General features: G+C 46.6%; 1 protein-coding gene across 6 annotated transcripts in view; it reads right to left on the bottom strand.

The window, feature by feature from the left end:
• Nucleotides 1-22288, bottom strand: part of KCNMA1 (potassium calcium-activated channel subfamily M alpha 1) — a 732075-nt gene that overhangs the window by 487214 nt on the left and 222573 nt on the right. The window lies entirely within an intron of this gene.

The raw sequence follows: 22288 nt of genomic DNA on the forward strand, positions 1-22288 counted from the left end.
AATATCCTTTTGATAGTAACGAAGTAAAAAAGCAACTTAAAGTTATGACATTTTAAAGAAAGAAGTATTAAAATCATCCACAATTTTTAAAGTAAAGCATAAAATTCTCCTCTAATAAGCAATAAGAACACAAGAATTCTTTCTGGTGGGCATTTAAGGAATACTAATAGGTACAGAGAAAAAAGGAAAAGTAAAAAAAAAAAGCAGATGAATACATATATAGGCAGAGAAAACAAGAGTGCTGGAAAAGAGAGAGAATGGGTAGGAAAGACATCTAGGAGGTAGAGACGAAGAGAAAACCAGACATGGGCAGAAAACAGTCAACCAACCAAACAACAACCATAAAATGAGAAACAAAGAGAAACCGCCCTAAAGTGACCTCTGATTTGGCAGATTATCACTAAAAGCTTTTAAAGCTATGTTACAGATTTACGATTACAGGAGTTAAAGGGTATGGAACCTCTTGCTGTCTGCTTCCTTAATGTGGTAAAATCACATCACCATCACATCCAGTGCTCGGGCCAGCGGCCCCTCATCCCTGCCCCAGAACACCATGCTACGTTATATTTCAACAGAAAACGTTTGACGTCTACAAGAGCCAACATTTCCATCAGGCCTGCCACGTACCAGGGCAATTTCCTCACCTGGAAGAGTCCTTAGACTCGGGATGAACACGGTGCCCACGCCACCGCAGGAATGTGAGGATTACAGGTAATGTAGGGAGAGCACCTGGCACCACAGGTGGCACTTAGTAAATCCTTACTAAATACTGCCATCTGTTATTGGCTGGGGTTACAGACGGACGGAGAAAAAGAATGTGTGTATAAACAAAACTATTTGGAAATCTGATACTATCACCTGAAAGTTCTTTCTTTATCAGGTGAAAGGCATCATACCCAGCACCATGCTCTTCTCATACCCGATACAAAAAAACATTCTCCGATCTCTACCAAAGATCTACACACGGCATCTCCTTCCCACCTCTGGGTTTCCGCACTGAGCCCTCCGTCTCGGTGGACCACCCCCCCCCCCCTTACGCGTCTTCTTCTGAAAGCCCAGCCTGGAATCTAATTTTAAAGCATTTCCCGTATTTCAGGTCTTCATTCAGCCCACGGTTCAACCACAGAATCACTTCTGTTTCCTTCCTTCATTTCCCTCACAAAGGAGTCCTTTCATCTGGAGCCCCTAGGCACAGCTCCTTTGAAGAGACTGTCTTCCTGCATTACTTTCTTATTCAGCCTACCTCACCGAAGAATGAAGGCACATTTCAGGAACAGGCGGAAAATGTGCATCCTTCTCTCCCTTAGTGGCCTACTCCCGATTGCTCCTTCCGTCAAACGTGCTCACAACCAAGCCACAGAGCCACATCCAGCCAGAGCCTAGCGTGTACTAAGGTGTACTCAAGACGATTGTCAGCGGAATGAAGGATCATGTCTGCCTTCACAACTTTGCTTCCGGCAGTCCGTTCGTTTGGAACGCCTGCTCCTCTCCCGCCTTAGCCTAGCGAGACCCTGCTGGTACTTCATATTAAAGATGCCTTCATTTGGGGAGCCCAGGTGGTTCCGTCAGTTGAGCGTCTGACTCCTGGTTTCGGCTCAGGTCATAATCTTACAGTTTATGGGTTCGAGTCTCACATCGGGCTCTGTGCTGACATTGTAGACCCTGCTTGGGATTCTCTCTGCCCCTCCCCAGCTCACTTTCTCTCTCGAAAAAACAAAAAACAAAAAACAAAAAACAAAAAAAAAAAACAACTTTAAAGATGACTTCATCTGGAAGGAAGGCTGCACCAAGTATCCACCCTGTCTGTTTATTTCAAGCAGCATAGTGGGCACGATGACATGATGGCTTGAAGGCACTAAGTCCCAAACCTTATGACCTCTTAGAAAGTCAACATTCATAGCTTAGTCCTGAGCAACTCTATGCTTTTCTGACCTTAGAGTTCCACTGGGGTGGAAACGGTTTTCATATTTCTCTCTAAGGGACTCTGAATTAGACAACCGAAGGAAAGCTGACTTACGCCAGGATGGATCTTGAGACCCGATTAGGCTCTCATCCACTTATTCAACATTCATTCGGTCAGCACCTACTCTATTCCAGCAACTAGATGCTAATGATACACCAGTGGCCCAAAGAGACAAAAAAAAAAATCCCTGCTTTTACAGAGCTAGTATGGATTCTAGTGGGGATGGGAGAAGATACCTAATAAATAAGATGAATAAGCAGAGTATATACTATATTAGAGAATGATGAACGTTACAAGGAAAAAAGAAAATAGGAAAATAGGAGTAATTTAAATTAGGGAGAAAATTTGCTAAGAAATTATTGAAAGTTACAGAAAATACAAGGAAGCCTCCTTCAGAAAAAGCGTGACACTTGGCGCTAATTTGCTATGCAAACCTGGGCACCTCCCCTGCTCAGTGCTCAGGCTCATCACCCCCCTAAGCCACCTCCTAGCACTGACACTGCACTTCCCTAAGCAAAAGGCAGCGATGGCAATGGAGACGAGAGTCTGCCAAGATCTAATGATTGCAATCTAAGGTTCAATGACACAAAGAACATCCCACATCCCCCGGAGATCCCCACAAATCCTGCACGGGTGCCTTTGGTCCCAAATAATTGTGAAGACAATCAGGAATTCACTTGTGATTTTATTTTCCTCAACTGTTGACTTAGAAACAACTTTAAATCCAGGCCTTTGTTCCCCTCAGATAAGCTCAAGACACCCTGCTGATAGGCACAAACCCCTACAGAGGGGCATATAGTGGGGCTCTGAGAGCAAGGGTGCTGGGCAACCTGGCTTCAAACACCCGCTTCTCCTAGAGCCACACACGTGAGCACAGCAGGCGTGAGTTCAATTAAGTCAGATCCGCCCTAATGAGGTGGCACCCAACAAAGGGTTTCCTATTTGTGGAACTTTTATTCCCTCTTTATTTCTAGTGGAGCTGATACAAGCCTCAGGAGATGGCCATTTATCTAGGAAAAGTCATCTTGGGACCATCCAGAGAAAGAAACCCATCCAACAAGCACTCACCACCACATCTGATTAAAAGCTCCCTTTGGGGTGATTCCTCTGTGTCTCTGAGTCGGCATTCGGCCTGCCAGAGAAGCAGTGGTGTGCAGGCTGGGGAGGGTCTGGAAGCTCTGATCGTCATTACATTCTTCCTACGTGCCCACAATTGTAAGTGCCCTACATGTGTCACCTCAACCCATAGCCCTATGAAGTAGGTGTTATTCACATTATACAGATACAGCAATTAAGACATAGTAACGCAGCACAAAGTTTTAAGTGGGAGAGAATATCCCAGACCCTGCGTTTCACCACTAATACTACAGAGCAGCACTGTCAAAAGAAATCTAATACAAGCCACATATGTAATTTAAAATTTCCTAGGAGGCACATCTGTTTGATGCTTAACTGAGTTATTTACAACCATAAGCAGATTTAAAGACGGTAATATTCCAAGTGGGGGAGGAAATCTTCAAACTGCTTTCACCTAATGTTCAGATACATCGATTTGCTCATACATTTTCCTTTAAGGTTGCAGTGTTGGCTGCCATTTCCCCCTCTCGTCTTCAGAGAGCCTTGGTTTTGTTCTAGGATACGGGTACCTCATCACAAGAGACCCTGGCCTCACTGCTGTGTAGACTTAGTTAATCTGAGACAACTGAGTGGTGTCATTCTTTTGTGAGTAATTGGCTTAGGACCAAGCCTGTAGGGAACTCAGTCCTGACCCATAAGATAAATAGGGAAGTGTCCCGGGGGCTTCTGGGAAAGTGATCCAGACTCCTAAGAAAGAAGCCTGGAAGAGATGGTTCTTTTCCCATCAGACTTTTTTTTTTTTTTTTTTTTTTTTTTTGCTTTTTGCTTTCTTTCAATTGTGGTAAAATATAAATAATGTAAGACTTGTCATTTTAAGTAACAGTTCAGTGGCATTCAGTACATTTGCATTGTACAATCCTCACCACTGTCCACCTAAGGGGTATATTTTTAAAAATGACAAGAAACAGGTGAGATTAACTTTAATAAGGAAGTTTATTTAACCTAAATTAGGTTCTAGATAGATTGTGCGAAATGTTATCATTTCAAGATGCAAACAAGGCAAAAATTATTAAGTATTCATAATATTTTGCCATCTTTCTTTTCATGCTAAGTTTTATACTTATAGCACATCTCAGTTTGGACTGGCCATATTTCAGGTGCTCAGTGGCCGCCTGAGGTTACTGACCCCCATGTTGGACAGGGCCTAGGTCTAGAGCTTGTCAAGCCTGGGCACACTCAGCCAGATCACGGGCATCCCCAGGACAGAGCAGCAAGCAATCTGTTTATGAAAGGTATGTGCGTCACCATGAGCTCTCCAGGGTAGTCTGGGATTTACTGCAGGACCCTACACAGTGTCTGACTGTAACAGTTCTAGATACATATCTCTAATGTCCCCACCCCAGGGATCTCCGTCATCATGCTTACAGACAGCGGGAGCTCAGGGTCCTAAAGGAGAGCTCTTCCTGCTGGGACAAATCTTGTGCCTCTACCCCCCAACCTGTGGGTCCATCTCCAAACTGAGAGAGTGACCTCAGCAATGGAGGTGCAGACAGCACCTACACGGCCACTCGGCACTCCCGTGTTGAGCCAATAATAAATAAACACATGCCTACGTGGAAAGAAAAGCGTGTGTGTGGGGCTGAGGCAAGCAGCAGTTTCCATGGAAACCGGCCAGCCTCACTCCAGACTTCTCTGATGCCTTGATCATTCAGTGGCTGATGAAGCCCAGTGAACATTGTCCCCGTACCTATGGAAGCCTTCCAAATGGGCCCATTATGATGAAAGTAGACCGAAGAGTGAAGAGTTAAGTACTTTTTCCATCCATCATCACATCCACTTCTTGTCCTCAGTATTACCCAAAGGAGAAGGAAATAAAACCACCTGTTCCTCAGAGAGAAATGGCTAAAGGGCATCAAGGTATGACAAAAGGGGTGAGGTGGCCCCCAAAAAGGAAGCAATGAAACTGTCCCGCCTGTCCACCGTAGTAAATGCTTGACTGGGCAACTGGTTATGGCTTCAGGGGCTTACTACCTGCCCAACCTGACATGGGACACACGGCAAATCCCTGGTTTGATCTTCTCTTCCTGGAGCCATGTCTTTGGGATCTTCCAATTCATTCTTTCACACCTTTGTTCATTCCTTCACTCATCCTTTTTTTTTTTTAATTGAAGTATAACAAACATACAGTATTATAGTTTCAGGTATATAATATCATGATTCAAGAATTCTACACATGTCTCAGTGCTCATCAAGATAAGTGTACCCATAATCCTCCTTACCTATTTCACCCCTCAGCACTCACTAACAACCTCCAGTTTGCTCTCTGTATTTAAGAGTTTGCTTTTTTGTCTCTCTTTTTTTTACTTTGTTTATTCATTTGTTTTGTTACTTAAATTCCACATATGAGTGACATTATATGCTATTTGTCTTTCTCTGATTGACTTATTTCACTTAGTATTATACCCTCTAGGTACATGCATGTTGTTGCAAATGGCAAGAGTTCATTCTTTTTTATGGCTGAGTAATATTCCAGTGTGTGTGTGTGTGTGTGTGTGTGTGTGTGTGTGTGTGACATCTTCGTTATCCATTCACCTATTGATGGATACTTGTGTTGCTTCTTTATCATGGCTATTGTAAATGATGCTGTAATAAACATATGGGTACATATATCATTTTGAATTAGTGTTTTCTAAATACTCAGTAGAAGAATTACAGATCATGTGGCAGTCCTGTTTTTAATTTTTTGAGGAACCTCCATACTATTTCCAGAGTGCTACAACAATTTACATTCCCACCAACAGTGCACGAGGGTTCCTTTTTCTCTACATCCTTGCCAACACCTGTTGTTTGCTGTGTTTTGTATTTTAGGCATTCCTCCTTCACTTGTTCTTGAATGAGAAGCACCATAGTAGAGTTGAAAGAGCCTGAGCCATTGAGTCACAGGAACCTACGTTTAAATCCCAATTCTGATGCTTACTGGATGTGTGGTCTTATCTAACTTACTAAAAAAATCTCTGTGCCTTGGTTTTCGCATCTATAACATGGGGCTGAGATCAAAATAATACCTGCTACTTGTTTTCCATATAGTTAGAGCCAACAAGTTTAGATACAGACTTACATCTCTGTCCTTTTCCCTAGACTGTGAGCTCCTTGAATACTGAAGACATATCTCATTCCATTTTGATCATTAACAACTACTGAGCACAGAGCCTCAATAATATCAATAATATCAGCACCGATCAATAATATGAGCACAGATACTCAATAATATCAGTTGAACGAAGACATGACAGTGCTTTCACACATATTCATTCTCTCTCCACCTCTCTCTCTCTCCCTCTCTCTCTCTCTCTCTGTCTTTATCCCCCTTAAATTTCATCCTCACATCAATCTGGTTCAGGATTATTTTAGCTCAGTATAAGACAAAGGTGATTATTAAAATCCGTGTTTCCTGTTCTCAAGGAATTTGAGGTTTACGGTATTTATTTAACAAACAATTTATATAATATTTGGTCTGTGCCAACCACTGTTCTAAGCCCTTTATAAATATTAGCTTATTTAATCCTCAAAATAACCCTATGAGGTAGGTACTATTATTGGCCCCGTCACTGGTTCTAGGTCACACAAGTACATGGCAAAGCAAAAGTCAGACTCAGCCAGGTTGGCTCTACAGCCAGTGCCCTTAGCCATTTGGCTGCTGTCTTTAATAGGGCACACGGGTCACATGCACAAGTGTAAGTGAATGGTGTACAAGAGCAGTGGGTTACACAGGAGGAAGGACCCTGCAATGCACCATGAAGGTGAACAGGATTTGAACACATGGAGCACATGGAGGAGAAAAGTGGGAAGCCTGGCAGGTAAGTCAGCGGGAGCCCGCGGAGGGTGAGCCCTGACCATCTGCATAAGGAGTCTGGGTTTTAGGACATGAGAAGCTACTAATGGTCCCTGAGCCATGGGGGAACCAAAGCAAAGCTGGCTTTAAGGATGCAAATGGCATCTGGGAACAGCATGCAAGGTAGGCCAAAGGGAGGGGGTGGGCCAAAAGAGGAGAGTGACACAGAAGCTGCTATAATGGAGGAAGGAAGGTCACAGGGCTTCAACCAGGACATGGAGGCAGGAGTGTCGCGGGCAAGTCCAAAGAACTCTGCTACTGCCAGGATGTAAGGTGTGTGTATCAGTTTCCCGCCAAGCACCCAAATCAGAAACATGTTCTAGGTAGCACTCACAGGGTGCTTTCTTAGCCACCCAACACGGCATCTGGTTCTAAAGAAGGCGAGACGTGGGGATCTCTTGAGCAGTGCATGGAAATGTGAAGTTAAGCCTTCTGCAGTTGTGCCCAGGTAGGCACTGAAGACAAAATTCAACACTGACAAAAGATCCCAGCCACCCCAAGCATGAAAGATTGTCTGGCACAGGCAACCGCAGGCCTGTTTGTTATACTGCCCTGTCGATCACAACCCCAGAATCCAATCCCCGCCTGGATCTCACAGCTAATGCAGCACTCTATTCCAATCCCCATTAGGCTGGAAGGGGAGGAAGAAGAATTGAGGAATGGATGAGTTTAGGAGTGAATTATGGCCCGTGAGCACAATTTATCGCCTTCTTCCGAGTTTTACCAATTGTCTGAAATCCTCTATCCGGCCCCAGTTTTGCATAAATTCCTGAAGAAAGTTCTGTCTGGCATCAGAATGAAATAGGCTCCAAGGTGCAGCCACAATAGGAAGACTCATAAACCTAGTAAAGAGAACTTTGCTTTGACAAAAGCTGGAGTTTTCCTTATTATTTATCTATCATATTTGAAACCTTGGAATCCTATTTTCTTCTTTATGGAGGCAATAAGATCTTATCAAACTTTTATGGCTCCCAGGATACAGCTGAGGACTCTACCCTTGCTCCCATCCAGCCACTCTTGCAGACTTTTAAGTTCAAGTCTGGGCAGAAACTGCTCTTGGTCAGAGGCAAAATGTATTTATCTTTGTAATCGCAACCATTAAGATGTGAGCATGAATACCTGAAGAGATAAAACAGTGAGGGAGAAAACAGGAAGACAGGAAGAAACAGAAGGTAAGGCTTCTGAAGCAAGAGAAGGAATGATGACGCACCAGCCCTCACTGAAAGCGTTTCACAGAGTGCCAGAGAGTGGAGCAGGGGTCGGGCATCCTCAGAGATTGGGAGAGCGGAACCCAGGAGTGCGTCAAGGGCAAAGTTTTGAAGTGAGAAAGGCTGCGACCGGCACATACTCTGTGCTTAAGAGAGTTTTGAGAATGGTCCCAACAAATGGGAAAATTGTGCTTGCATTTCTATTTATCCGTAGAATCACTGTGGACCTGAAATCCACCCCCTCTTCTTCTCCAAACACTAAAGCAAGTCTCCAGATGGAAGAAACTAAAATCAGGCTACAACATGAAAAAAAGGAAAAGAAAAAGAAGGCTCTTACAGGAAGCTGACAAGTTTCTGCTTCTCTGAGATCTAACCAATGGAGCTGGGGTATCAAATGCTAGACATAGTCAGGAAACATGGGCTCTTGTCCATATGCTGCTTGGGACTGACTGTGTGATCTTGGACAAGCCTCACTTTAATCACACATGAAGTGAACTTTAGGGAAAATGATCTAGAACAGAGACAGCTAAGGCATAGTAAGGTGTAAATAACACTGGTACTGCACCCCCCACCCCACCCCCACCCCCTCCCAGTCACTGCTCATGGCAGAAATCACTAATCAATCACAGCATTCTGGAGAGCAGAGCCCCAATTAGGCTTTGCTGCTGAGCCTTGAATCCTCAGCAAAGCATTCTCGGAACCACTACCAATTAATCAGAGCAGGCCCAGGAACTGACATGTTCACCAACCCCTGGATCAGATCTCTTCTAATCCTTGAACACCAAAGCCAAAAAATGTTCCATGTCACACATATTCTCATTATAAATACCCTTAACTAAGTTCTAGCTCTCTCTCCTTGCCCTGCTCCAAGTCTGGGCAAACAAGGCTACTAAGAAAACACTGGCTTCTAGGTCCTCACTTCATGCCTGAAGCTCTCAGAGTGACCTTGGGCCTTTCCCTTGAGCCTCTTTACCTTAAATCCCCCCCCCCCCCCAATTCTGCTAAAAAGCTCTTTCCAGGGCCAACATCCCCTCCACCCTCTTAAGGAGTTCATCAAGGTAGAGAATTCTATTTCTTTTCATATGCTTTGAGATCATGGAATAGAAGACAGCCTAGGGAAGTTCAAAGACATTTAATTATTACCGTTGGTTCTTTTGAAAATTATTAAAAGAGCATGGAATTAGAAATTCAGATTTCCTCCAGCTCCCTAAGAACAAACAGCTCACTTATAAATGGCTTAATGTGTCTGTTTAATGTACACAAAATTATCTTTCAGGAAAGCGGATTGTTTCTCGTGTCATTTTGCATCTCTACACCACCTATGGCAAAAGGAAAGGGATTCGAGGCCTGACAAAATCTACTGCAGAAATAATTAGCACCAGAGGCTGTGTCTGAAAGAAAGTTAAATGAAAGAGAATCTAGTTTCTTATTTATTTCTGGTCTCTCTATCTGGATCTCTCTATCAAGCCCCAGGGAAGAGGAATTGTATCTTTGGGGGCTGGAAGGATGGCTTACCTAGCTGCTTCCACAAGGTTTGCTTGCTGGAGATGTCCCTGATCCCCCAGTACAGCAACTCCCTCTGGGCCAGGATGCTATGGAAACCTGCTTTAGCACTGAAATTTCTGGAAAAACCACCAGACAAACCCACTGGTTTGCAAAGTGGGCACAGGTCAGAGGAACAGTGGTGTTTTATAACTTAGCCTCTAGGAAACTGCTTAGTCCTTACTCCCAAGGATTCAGACAGTCTTTGCTTCAATCATGTTAATTATATCAGGAATACTTGGAATAGTCAGCTGAGGGTTTGCTGTGGTTGTTTTGTAAGTTCACTGAAGTTCACCTAAAATGAAGCTTCATTTGGGGAACTCGCACCATGTCAAGTCCATCGACCACCCATAGCGTTGACACCCTTGCTATGAATCTGGGGATTAGCCTGGCGGCTCCCTTCAGCCCCCGGGGTGCACCACCTTGCTCCAGAAATAAAACAATGATTTTCACCACAGTAATCTTCCCTACTGCTCAGCCCCTCCTGGGTGTCTCTGCCACTAACCACTTTAAATAAATGTGCCTCTTCTGTTTATAGGTAGCACTTCTACCTCCAGAAGAGGAACAGACTTCCAGGAACACGGTGACTTCTTCCGCAGCAGTTCTGCCAAAGCAAAGGACGGAGGCTGCATCTCACTCAAGGTCTCCCAACCAGAGGCTGCTCAGTCGGAAAGAAGGCTTTTCTTAAAGTCAGTTTTGGTGCTAGTGTGGTTACCAAGTCGGAACATGATCCCCTCAGGGGTTTCCGACTGTTTAAAGCTAACTCAAGGAGGATCCAAGACTGAAATGGTTTAAAAGAAGCCTGCACTTCCCCTGGGAGGGCCCAGCCTTCAGGATGTGACCCCTGTTCCCACTGCATTGTTCCTCCCACCTGACTCCACACTCACAGGCCAGAAGCCTCCCTTTATGCACACAGACATCCACCTGGAAAGAAGTCCAGAAAGAAAAGAACCTTAGGTGAGTGTGAGGCAGAAGCCTTATCACAAAGGAAGAGTTTTAGATTTTTATCTTAAACGACAGGCGCCTGAGAGGCTCCGTTGGTTAAGTGTCTGCCTCTTGAGCATGGCTCGGGTCACCATCTCATAGTTTGTGAGTTCAGGCCCCGCATCGGGCTCTGAGCCAATGGCACGGAGCCTGCTTGGGATTCTCTCTCTCCCTTTCTCTGCCCCTCCCCAGCTTGTGCGTTCTCTCTCTCTCTCTCTCTCTCTCTCTCTCTCTCTCTCTGTCTCTCTCTCTCTCTCTCTCAAAATAAGTAAATAAACTAATAAATAAATAAACAAAACACAAAGCCAGGGAAGGGCCACATGGGGACACCACGCTGCTGGACTATCTCTTGCTTCTCTTCACTTACTCCAGCCGATGAGAAAAAGACTATGCTTCTTTCTCCTTTTGAAGCTCTCAGTGCCTAGCACGTTGCCAGGTGCACTAAAGGTCTGAGGCCAACCCTCGCTGCCTTTATGGATGGAAGGACAGTAGAGGGAATGAGAAAACATAGAAACATTTGGGGCTGCAAGGGAATAAACTATTGCTACCCTCTTGTTTTGTTCATGGAGACGCCAAGACCTTAAAAGGGAATTGACTTGCCCAAGGTCACCAGGAAGGTTACGGCAGAGCCAGGATAAGAACTCAGTTAGTTTTCCACTGACCACAGTTCCTCAGATGAAAGAAAGTGATTGCAACCTCTCCTCTTATTTCTCAAATTGATCTCCAACACTATCAATGGCCCCCAAAGCCCAGAGACACACACCACATGAACCTAGGGGAGCAAACTGTTTGCCTTTTTTTCTAATGATCCAAGCTTTCCTCCTGGACAGGTCTAAGGTCACCAAGTTGCCCACCTCACAGCTCAGAGAGAGACAATAACCTCATGGCAGCTTCCCCAGGAGCCCACATGGTGCCTGTGGGATGTGACAGCCCCTGAAAACAGCCCCTTTCCTTTGCAGGAAGTTCTTTTCCACCCCAGGGCACAATCGCAGAGAGAAGGCTCTGTGAGCGCCCAGCGGATATAATTAGCTCCAGATAGATCTAGCATGACACACAAGGAGAATGGTCTGGATCCCTCCCAGTGGGATTCCAAACCCCACGCCTTCCTGTGCAAGTCAGGGCCCAGAGACCGACAAGCCTAGCAGGTTCATGTGGCAGCCGGGAAGCCAGCAGACTGGCCTCTGAAACGCCACCCTATTGTGATTCAGCCTCTGTCTCAAGCTATTTTTAATGTTAAGTGAAGCCTGAATTTGAGGGAAGGTAGTGTGGGAACAGGGCCTTTTCTTCTTCTCCCTCTTTCAATGAGTTGCTCTCCGTTTCCCATAGGACAGCCACTTCACCAAGAGCCAAAAGGAAGGAAGGAAGGAAGGAAGGAAGGAAGGAAGGAAGGAAGGAAAAGAAAGAAAAAGAAAGAAAGAAAGAAAGAAAGAGAAAGAAAGAAAGAAAGAAAGAAAGAAAGAAAGAAAGAAAGAAGGGAGGGAGGGAAGAAGAAGGAAAGAAAAAAGCTAAAAAGAGAAATGGGGAAAGGTCAAAATTCAGCCTCTTTGCTAAGGCTGGCTGGGAATAGTTCTAGGAAGCTGAGGCTTTCTCAACCCTTCAGAGGAATCCACTAGACCCCGGATTCTCCACAGGTGCAAGAAACCAGTATGACCAGTCCATTCACTTCTGGATTCACCCATGTGCAACGAACAACGAAGGCTCAGAGGTCTGCTTGCCCAGGGAGGAGGCACATATAATTGACAGGTAAACTCTGGTGCCCGAGGGGAAGACCTGTGTCCCGTCAGGCTTGGGAACTGGGAACCAAGCTTCCCTTCAGACAGGCCCCCAGCCTCCCAGCTTAGTCGTGATCTTCCACATCAGCATCAGGCCAATTTTATGAATTAAAATTAACTGGATGAGCAAAGAGATGGGCCTGGGTGCACTTAATGGAGTTTTCGACTGGCCTGATTCCTTAAGAAAGAAGGACAAGCAAATGTCCTGCCCTAGTTCCCTCACTACTCAAGTTCTAGAGGACATATTTTGCAATAAAATTTTAGGGTAAATGGTGGGTTTCTGTTGTTGTCATTCCCCTGACGTAGTTGTTTTTCTGAGGAAAGCCTCATTCTGGACCCACACCCTAAAAATGGGGCTTCTAGCGCACCAAATTGGGATGTGTGGGGCCTGTAGGCACGAGTCAGTCTGCGTCCTCCTAAACATAGCCTAGTAAACTAAACTTGGAAGCATCAGCTTGCGTGTGGTCCTGAGTGTGACTTTCCAAGCACGTGCCCCCAGCAACGACAACGGCTGGCGACTTTGTCATCAGCATCATCTCTATTTTGGGGCCTCCCTGCTGAACGAACTTCCGCACAGCTGACAGGGAGGCTCCAAGGAGAGTCTCAGTCCACTGGGGTATTTTTCTGGCAAATAGGGTCTGCTAAACCATTGGCATCCTCCAAAGGCCCTGGGAGAAGAGCCAAGTGAGAAAACTCTCCCAGCACAAGATGGTGGGCTCCAAATACAGACATTCCATTTCCGACAAAGCCTCCAGGGGGTGCCAGCTTTTACCGGTTGGGAAAGGAGAAGCTAGTTTAACATTAGTCATAGAAACACATTTGCTCAGGCCCCTTGGGTCCAGCACAGGATGTGTGATCGGGACCAGAAGTGTGGGGCTCCCAGGCTTGTCCAAGGACTGATGGAGAGGTCATGGGCTCTGATTTATGACCAAACTACTTCAAAAATCTTGCCACCCAGAGCATTGTAGCAAAATGCAGACATAACATTTGCACTTTCAACACTTTGGATGATTTCACTTTGCAAGCTTTGCTAGAAGAACCGACATGTGTCCAGCGCCTTAAATAACATCTGACACCTAGCAGATCCTCCAGGAATGTTTGAAGGAATGAATGAATAGCTCAAAGGAGATGCCTTGCATGTACAGCAGAATCTGTGTCCTCTCCTGGTGACAGCACACTTCTCTACACCCTTTCAATAGATTTGTGGTCGCTGCCCGACAAAGTGAATGTGGAAGACACCTCCCCACATACTGGGGCTGATGTGTTCTCTGAAACCAGCTCTGTGTCTGGCAGCCTCGCCTCACATCCAGGAAGGACCAGACATGGGGACCGCAGTGAGTGTACTTGACCCTCTTTTCACAAGACCTATGTGTCATCCTACCAAGGCATTTCCTATGGCACATACACCTATAATGTATGGATCCCAGGGTGGGCCCAGCCTGCCCTCCAGACCCCAGCCAGCTCCGGGAGGCCACACGAAGTGAGAATTTCCTGGCCGACTTGACATTAGTGAGTCAGGCTGCCATGAGCCGGCTTCAGAAATGACAGGGCCTGAATTTGTGTGCGTGGAGCAAACATCATCAGCTGGCTGGACCCAAACCAGGGCCTGCCTGGGATTCTCAGACCCCTTTCAAACGACCATGCCCAGAGCTGGCTCGGCATCCTGAGAGGACATCTGACTCTGGTGAGAGCCGAAAGCTGCTCCATGTCTGTTGCAGGAAAGGATTTATCCTCCACTCTCCAACCCCGTGTGTCTCCAACACCAGCCCATTTCCTCCATGGCATGTCACTGGGCTTACACAACAATGACCAAAACAATAATAGCTAATGCTTAGTAAGCACCCACCACATAATAGCCACTCTTCTAAACATCAAATATGCACTGATGCATCAAATTCTTACAACATTAAGAAGCAGGGACTATTATGACACCCACTGGAAACTGAGGCACCAAAATGGAAGCAACCAGCCCAGGGTAAAAGCCCTAGAGAGTGGCAGATCTGGGACTCAGTAGAATGGCCGCAGAGGCTGGGTTCCTACCACACACAACAGCCCTCAGCATCCTTTCCTGAGGATGCATGTCCCAGGAAGGGAGGAAGGCAGGAGGTGGAAATGCTGGGGATGCTGAGTGCTCTACATGTCCTCCTTGTTGGTTCCAATCAAATGAGAAAAAGACACAAAGAGCCAGATGGAGATCAAAAGAGAGTAGGAGCCCCAGGTCAGATAATGCTGGCTTAGCAAAGGGGCGGGGCTCCTGTCTCCCAGCCCAGACACGGAGGCTGAAACAGAAAGAGCAGAAGCAAGGGCGACTAGCAAGGGAAAGTCCTGCAGTGCCCTGCCTTGTTCACCAGACACCCACTTTGTGCTGCATTCAATCCCATGTGCTTGGGAACACCAATAGAGGTCTTGGACAGGACAGACGGATGAAGGGATACAGATGAGGGAATGGACAGATAATGCGGGAGGACTACATGGGTACCCACTGCCCGCAAGAAACTCCAGAGGAGAGAGGCAGTGGGGCAGAAGTGCTTCCCACCAGAGCCCAGAGGCCCCTGGGAGTCAGAGATAAACAGCCAGGACGAAGCAGGCTGCTCCTGGGCCAGAAGGCTCTTCCTCTTCCCAGAGCCGTCTGAGGATTCACTTCTGAAACTCTCCTTCATTTTCACAGGGGAGGCCAGAGGAGCCAACACACCAGCTAGTAAAATTAACAGCTGCTCCTTACAGAATGCACTGGAGAGGCCGGCTCACGGATCACGTGGCCCACAGACCAGCAGTGCATACGAGCAGCCAGTGTAGTGTGGCCGAGGCACCTGGCCCGCAGGCCAGAACTGGGGGTGTCCTGCATGGTAGGAACCGGACTCCGGGCTGCTGGGCAGGGGCTGGGGTGGGCTCGACTGCAGGGGAATGAAGGCAGGTGGAGTTACAGGGAGTGGCCCTGCCACAGAATTCCCAGACACGCCCCACTGACCTTGGGAAGGGGAAATCCATAAACTGAGCCAGCTGGGAACCTGCTGTAGAGCTTTGAGGCCCACCTGGCTCTGGCCTCCGTCTCCCCATCTCTACCACATCATTTGGTTTAGACTGTGAAATAAATGTCTCCCTGAGGGGCTAGATGGTACCCCTTATCCGTTGTGCTCTGAGGAACCATAGGGCAAGTCTCGCTGACTACTTGGAGACAGTCCTGGAGCAGAGGGGAACTTAATGATCTAGTTCAGGGACTGGCAAGCTTTTTCTGTACAGGGCCAGACAGTAACTATTTTAGGCTGGCGGGTATTTTGGACTCTGTGGATACTACTCAATTCCGCCGTTGCAGCACGTTGCAAAAGCAGCCACAGACGATATGTAAATGAGTGAGCATGGCTGTGTCCCAATAAAGCTTTGTTTATGAACACTGAAATTTGAATTTCATATAATTCCACATGTCACAAAATATTCTTCTCTTGATTTTTTAAAACACCATTAAAAATGTAAAAACCACCCTTAGCTTGTGAGCTGTACAAAACAGGCAGTGAGCTAGATTTGGCCCATGGGTTGGAGTTTGCCAATCCCTGGGCTATTTAAGTGTTTCCCAAAGTGCGTTCTTTATGATGCCTTACAGGTGTTTCACGAGGAAAGGGTTCCCTGGTGAAACAGGAAAGGGGAACGCTGGGCAAAGCAAAGTCTGCCTTCTTACTGCAGGACTTCTTTGAGCTTTACACGTTGCTATGCATTGACAATCTCACGAAGGGGAGAGCAATGAAGTCTGTCCAAGTTCCAGGGAACCATTTTTATCCTAGAGCATCTCCTAGATCCAGTTTTCTGTAGAACCTAATTAAAGCAGTGAGGATGAAGTCCGACCAACTGTCACAAACGGCACCAAATGTGATCCTGCCTCTCTTTGAACATCTCCGGTGACAGGCAGCTCACCACCTATCATGAGTGCCTGTTGGATTCAGTGACTTCTGTGACTCACGTTTTCTCACCCAATGGTGCGGCATCACCAGCAACAAATCTAGGGCAAGCCAGTGCATCTTTCAACAGGTGAAGACAACATTTCATGTTTAATGATATAAAGAAAGCACACCTTCCTTGACTTATTGATTCATATCCAAAATATAAACTCTTTGCACAGGATAAAATGAAGAGCCATTATCAAGTCCCAAAGAGGGACTGCCATGCATTTCCTTTAAAAGAAGCCTCACTTAGGGGAGTTTAAAAAAAAAAAAAACCTCAAACAAAATCCCAATTTACCTCCAAGTGTACAGACAGTGGGGTCTATCTATTTACTATGAGAACATTCTTACTAAGAATGCAGGCCCATGACACCTCAGGTCTTTCCGCCACATAGGACATTTGTAGGTGATAGAAAAATTTTATGCAGATTTGCTTAAAATGCAATAAAAAGGGGGAGGGGGCATGAATGAGAGGAAGACAGAGATGGAAATGTGAGCTGTGCGTGAATTTGCCACCAGGCAGCCCTGCAACGGAAAAGGAGAAGATGCTGATGAGATGTGTCAGCAGCACTGTGAGTCACCTAAAGGGAGAAATGAAGGCAATAAATGTCACATATCCGATTAAGCGTATGCCCATGCGCACCCCCATTTTGTTCAACTAGTCCAATTTCATGTGCAAATGGCACCGCAGAGAACGTGTCTATTTAACTCTATTAAGCCAATAGGATTATTTCTATTTGAAAGATGTAGTTGATACATATTTTCTTTTGGGCTCTAGGAGATAAAGATGGACGGCCCAGCCTACGTATATAATGTTAATGTAAAATGCCACACATGCGATGTTTGGGGGAAGATAAAGGAAAAGACTGGTGTTTTTCTTTCTCTTTCTTCAATAAATCATCCCAAAGACGGTAAAGCAAGTACAGCCTATCTTCTCAGTTCATGGATTCGATTTACATGTTTCCCGGAGGAATATTTAAATGTAGTGGCATGGGAAATAGGGGGAAAATAGCCAAACAGAGTGAATTCTAAGAGTTCTATCTTTGCCCAAGGAGCTGATGATTGTATGGGCAAAAGTAGTCTTTAAAGAGAAGCACAAAGCAGTGACCGTGTAAAGGGACTGAGGTCCGGTGCAGGCAACGTAGATACTACGACTCACACCTAGAGGTGAGGCCATGCTTGGCCATGACGCATAGTTTTTTCTTTGGGAGATAGCCTCTCTGAGATCAATGTAGAAATTAATATGAATATTCGGAAACAAGATGTTTAACAGAGGTGGGGTGAGTGTATGTGTGTGTCCACATTTAGCCATGGGTGTATCTGTGTGTCTGTAACTTTTCTCATTACAAATGGGTTCTCTGGGACTGTCAGTCCTGTGCTGTATTACCTTGGAAAATTCCTTCCTAAGGAAGTTCTTCCAATTTCTGCCTTTCAATTTCTTTATTTATTAAATAAGGAATTGAATAGACCATGATCGGAAACCTGTGACTATGAAAAAGGATCTGGCCCACCGCCTGTTTTTGTAAAGTTTCATTGGAACACAGTCACACTCATGTATTGTCCATAGCTGCTTTCAAATTACAATGGCAGAGTTGAGTAGCTGGGACAGAGTCCCTATGGTCTGCAAAGCCTAAAATCTTTACTATCTGGCCCTTGACTGAACACCTTACCAACCCTGAAGTAGACTGTCTCTAATATTGATTTTTGCGAATGATTTTATAAAGTACAACCAAACAATACAAAAGCCTACTCTGTTTCTTGCCCTCTTTACTTAAATGTACTGCCTTATTCTTAGAAAGATTTCATTTAGCTCCCAAAACTGTAATGGAGTACATAGCCACATACCTGTAAAGTCTGAATAGGAGAGAATAAGGAAATCAGGACAAAGGGGAAATGAGCAAAGAGACACAGACGTGAAGTCCAGGGGATGTGAACACGTGGCATGTAAATCCTGAGATGCTGTGTGTTTTCAGTGGGCCACGAACGTGACTCGCAGCAGCCACTACAAGGAGAGGGCCATCATCCCTTTCCCGACTTCGTGTTCACTGAAGGTCCGCAGGAAGACCACAGCAATCCCTGGCACAGAGAACCACTTATCCCCGGAGTCTGTGCATACAAGGGAAAACATGCCATGGAGTGAACAAAGTCCCAGCAACGCCCAAACAGCTAGGAGTTATCTCCATGGCGTTTACTGCCCCTGAAATGTCCCTCAGTGTGGGCCAACCCCAAGTCCCAAAGTGGACTTTGTCACCAATTCTTCCAATATACTCCCCAGTTCTGAAATAAGCATGCATCCTTTTTATAGCCAGAAAATAATAAATATTTTTAATTTTTAAAAAAGATAAAGGAGAGGCACTTGGGTGGCTCAGTCGGTTAAGCGTCCAACTTTGGCTCAGGTCATGATCTCACAGTTGGTGAGTTCGAGCCCCGCGTTGGGCTCTGTGCTGACAGCTCAGAGCCTGGAGCCTGCTTTGGATTCTGTGTCTCCCTCTCCCTCTGCCCCTCCCTTGCTTGCTCTCTGTCTCTGTCTCTGTCTCTCTCTCAAAAATAAACATTTAAAAAAATTTGAAAGATAAAGGAAGCAGTAACCCTTGCCAGCCTGGTGTCCACTTTGATGCAGAACCCCTCAGCCATGTGCTCCAAGACTCTGTCCAGTCTTGCTATTTTTATGAAGCTAAGCCTGACTACCATGGCAGGAGAACCAGGCAGGCTATTCCGAGCCCCAATGCTGAAGCTCCAGGTGTGAACCATAAAAAGCATTGGGGAGTGGTGACTATCATTTATTCTTATTCACACTGAGCTCAACAACTTTATACCTAGTCTATCGATACAAATAGTTCACCCCCTAGATCTCTGTTACTCATCCCCTATGCCCAGGGCCTAGAATAGTGTCTGGGGCAGGTCAGAAATAAGCACTCACTGAATGAATGGTGTGCTTGTCTGAGAGATCTCAGATAGCAGGTGAGTCAATAGATGTGCTGGGGTCGTCTGGAGAATCTTCCCCAACCTGGGCCTTACCCACAAATGCCTAGCTTTGAGACTCTCACCTGTGACAATGAGACAGGTAAGAAAGGGGCCCAGGTGTGGCAGCCAAGCTCCTGTGCCAGGTGTCAAAAAAAATTAAACATTAAATAGGGAAACTCTGAACAGCTGGGTGTCTAGTCTTGCTTTAATCCCATTGTTGCAAGGATAAACATTTGGACAGCTCAAGACAAACACAGCTTTGGGTTCGGAACAGACAGAGATGCTTTCTCGTGCACACTGAAACTTCTATGTGAAATCTGCTCCCTACTCAGAGCAGACACCCGCCTTCTCCTCAAGGAGAGGCCTGTTCCGAAGGCACCAAGACGCCTGCTCTCTTTGTGCAGCGGGACCAGGCCTGCTATGATGGAGCCAGAACAGCCCGGGCAGGATTTTCTCCAAGGAGACCTTCAGAGGGCAGCTGGCATCAGGGGCAAAGAGGCGTAGGCAGACTGTGCTTGTCCATGCAAATGTTAAGAGAATCAGGCCAAACAGCCTCAGGATCTAACTGGCTCAGACAGTAATGTCAAAATGTCACAGCCAAAGCGACAGCTGACAGTGGCTTAGAAAAAGAAGAGGCATTATCTTCGCCTGGGAAGTAATGACACAGAAAGAGCACTAGACGGGGAGTCCAGAGGCCTGCAGGTACGAGCCTGGCTGTGTCACTCAAGGCTGCATGCTCTTCGGCGAGTTACTGCCCTTCCTATGCTTTAGGTTCCTCAACTGCAAACTGGAGACAAATTCATCGATAAGACCCGCTTGCTTGCTTCCTTGTAATGAACCCCGACAACACAACAGCAAAATGGGAGAGACGGAACAAATACAACACGGCCCTTGCCCTTCAACCTGATCGTAATGCATAGCGCCTCACACAGTGCCTGGCTCACGGGAGGCTCTTGATAACGTTACCATGAGCGGTAGCATCAACATGGCTACTGGTGCCCTTGGCCTCTTAGTTCTGCTTCCCTAGCACCACCCACATCCACCCACCTGCCTGCACCGCGTGGTGCTCATTCAGGCCTGGCTGCGGCGGGTCCCCTGTGGTCATCTGCTCACGGCCTGTCCCAGCGGGGTAGCTCACTGTCCTGACGGATCCTAGCACGTCGCGCTCCCGCCTCACCAATCTGCTCCCTACTTTGTCTCCTTGTGTTTCTCTCGGCACAACCACCAGTCGTGATGCCCCTCCCTCAAAATCTCCTTTTCCTACAAAATTCAGTCCGCATTCTTTGGCTGGGCATTTAAAGATCTGACAAGCTGCCACCAGCCCATCTTCCGGGTCTTCTATCCCCTCAGGTGCCTCCTTGTTCGCCGCCCGGGCCTCGCTCCCTCCACGCTCCGCGCCCTTTCTCTGCCGCCACTGTTCCCTCACTCTGGGATGACCCCCTCTACTGTGTGAACATTCATGATGCTAGCTCACAGTTCAATGCTCATCTCAAATGTTCTCTGTTTTATTATGCATTATTTAGGTATTCTTCTCCGCTTCTGGCCCACTAAGTGGTCCCTTTCTTATTTTCAAGCTCAGGGATGCTTCCATCTCTGATATCTTCTCTGTCATCAAGCATGTGCTCAGTTCATCTTGAAATGGAAGTTTTAGCTCAAAGGCTCCACCCGGTGAAGCGCCACGAGGCTTTCTTGATGGCCCCTGTGTCCCCACACTCAGCGCCCCCTACGCACACCCACACGATGCTCGTACTCAGCATTTCTCCTCCACACATTCCTTCAATAACTTCCATCCACGGTGCAATGGAAGTAGATCATCCCTTGTTTTCCACAGGGCCGCAAAAAATGCCTAGCCAAGTCATTCTGGTAACTCTCGGCTGATGCCGATGGAGAAAATCAGAGCTGTCGACAGTGGCCATGCAGAAGCGACAGGCGTCACATTTGTGCAACCAAATTGTCTGCTGTTCCTCACCCACCATCACCACCACAGGTATAGCACGCACTGCCTGCATTTCTTTCCCCATGAATGCCCAGACCCAGAACTCACCCTCCGTCAGCTTCCCACACAGAATCCACTCATACACAAGCACGAAACAGCAATGGAGCCTTTGCTGAAGAAGACTGTGCAGGGAGGTGAGGAGGCTGGTAACGGAGCAGAGCCTGCGGCAAGCGACCTACAATCTCACATTAGACGCTCCGCGCCACCCGGTCTCTCCTGGGTCCCACCGACCCGGGAGGTCCTCCTCCATGCCGCATCTGGCCTCGTCAGTTTCCCTCTCCTCCTCTCCAGAACCACAGCTTTAAACCTCTCCCATTTCTATGGTGCCAGCAATCAACATCAACCACAGCTTCTGGACTTTCCAGAAAGCTCTGCTCCCGAAAGCTCCCTCAGTTAACAGAACCCTGTCCTCCTTGACGGCTGTTTGGCCACCACCTTTGTGATGCGAGCATGACATTCAGTGTCATAGTCCCTCCCTCAAGCAGTTTGTGGCATAGTCATCCCAAACATGACGTAGAGTTGTCCCCAAGAAGGATTCTGACGGGTGAAACTTCTACCATCTCCCCACATCTAATGTCACCTCCTCACCGAGCTCTCACCATGAAACACCTTGGGTGTGGCACCTATTTTCCAATGGCCCTGCCTTATCTTTGGTTCACCTAGCTGTCAGGACACTCCCATTCATTCTTTGAGTCAAATTAGTCTTGACCAAGCCCCAGCTTCAGGCCCAGGAAGGCCAGCCCGTACAAAACAGCTTCCAGAATCGTAATAAGAAATCATTTGGAATGCAGCATCCTTCTCAGGGAAACTTCTGACCCAGAGCAGACCCGACAGAGCCAATGGACACGTGCCGAGAACTCTATGGATCCTGGCATTTATCATTTATGGGTTCTCTGTGGAATTTTGAGCACAAATTTCTTTGACTCCTTTCTCCTCTCCAGGATTATCAAGGTGTGTA

The sequence above is a fragment of the Prionailurus viverrinus genome, chromosome D2 (genome assembly GCF_022837055.1).
Source record: "Prionailurus viverrinus isolate Anna chromosome D2, UM_Priviv_1.0, whole genome shotgun sequence".
In the NCBI taxonomy this organism is placed as follows: Eukaryota; Metazoa; Chordata; class Mammalia; order Carnivora; family Felidae; genus Prionailurus; species Prionailurus viverrinus.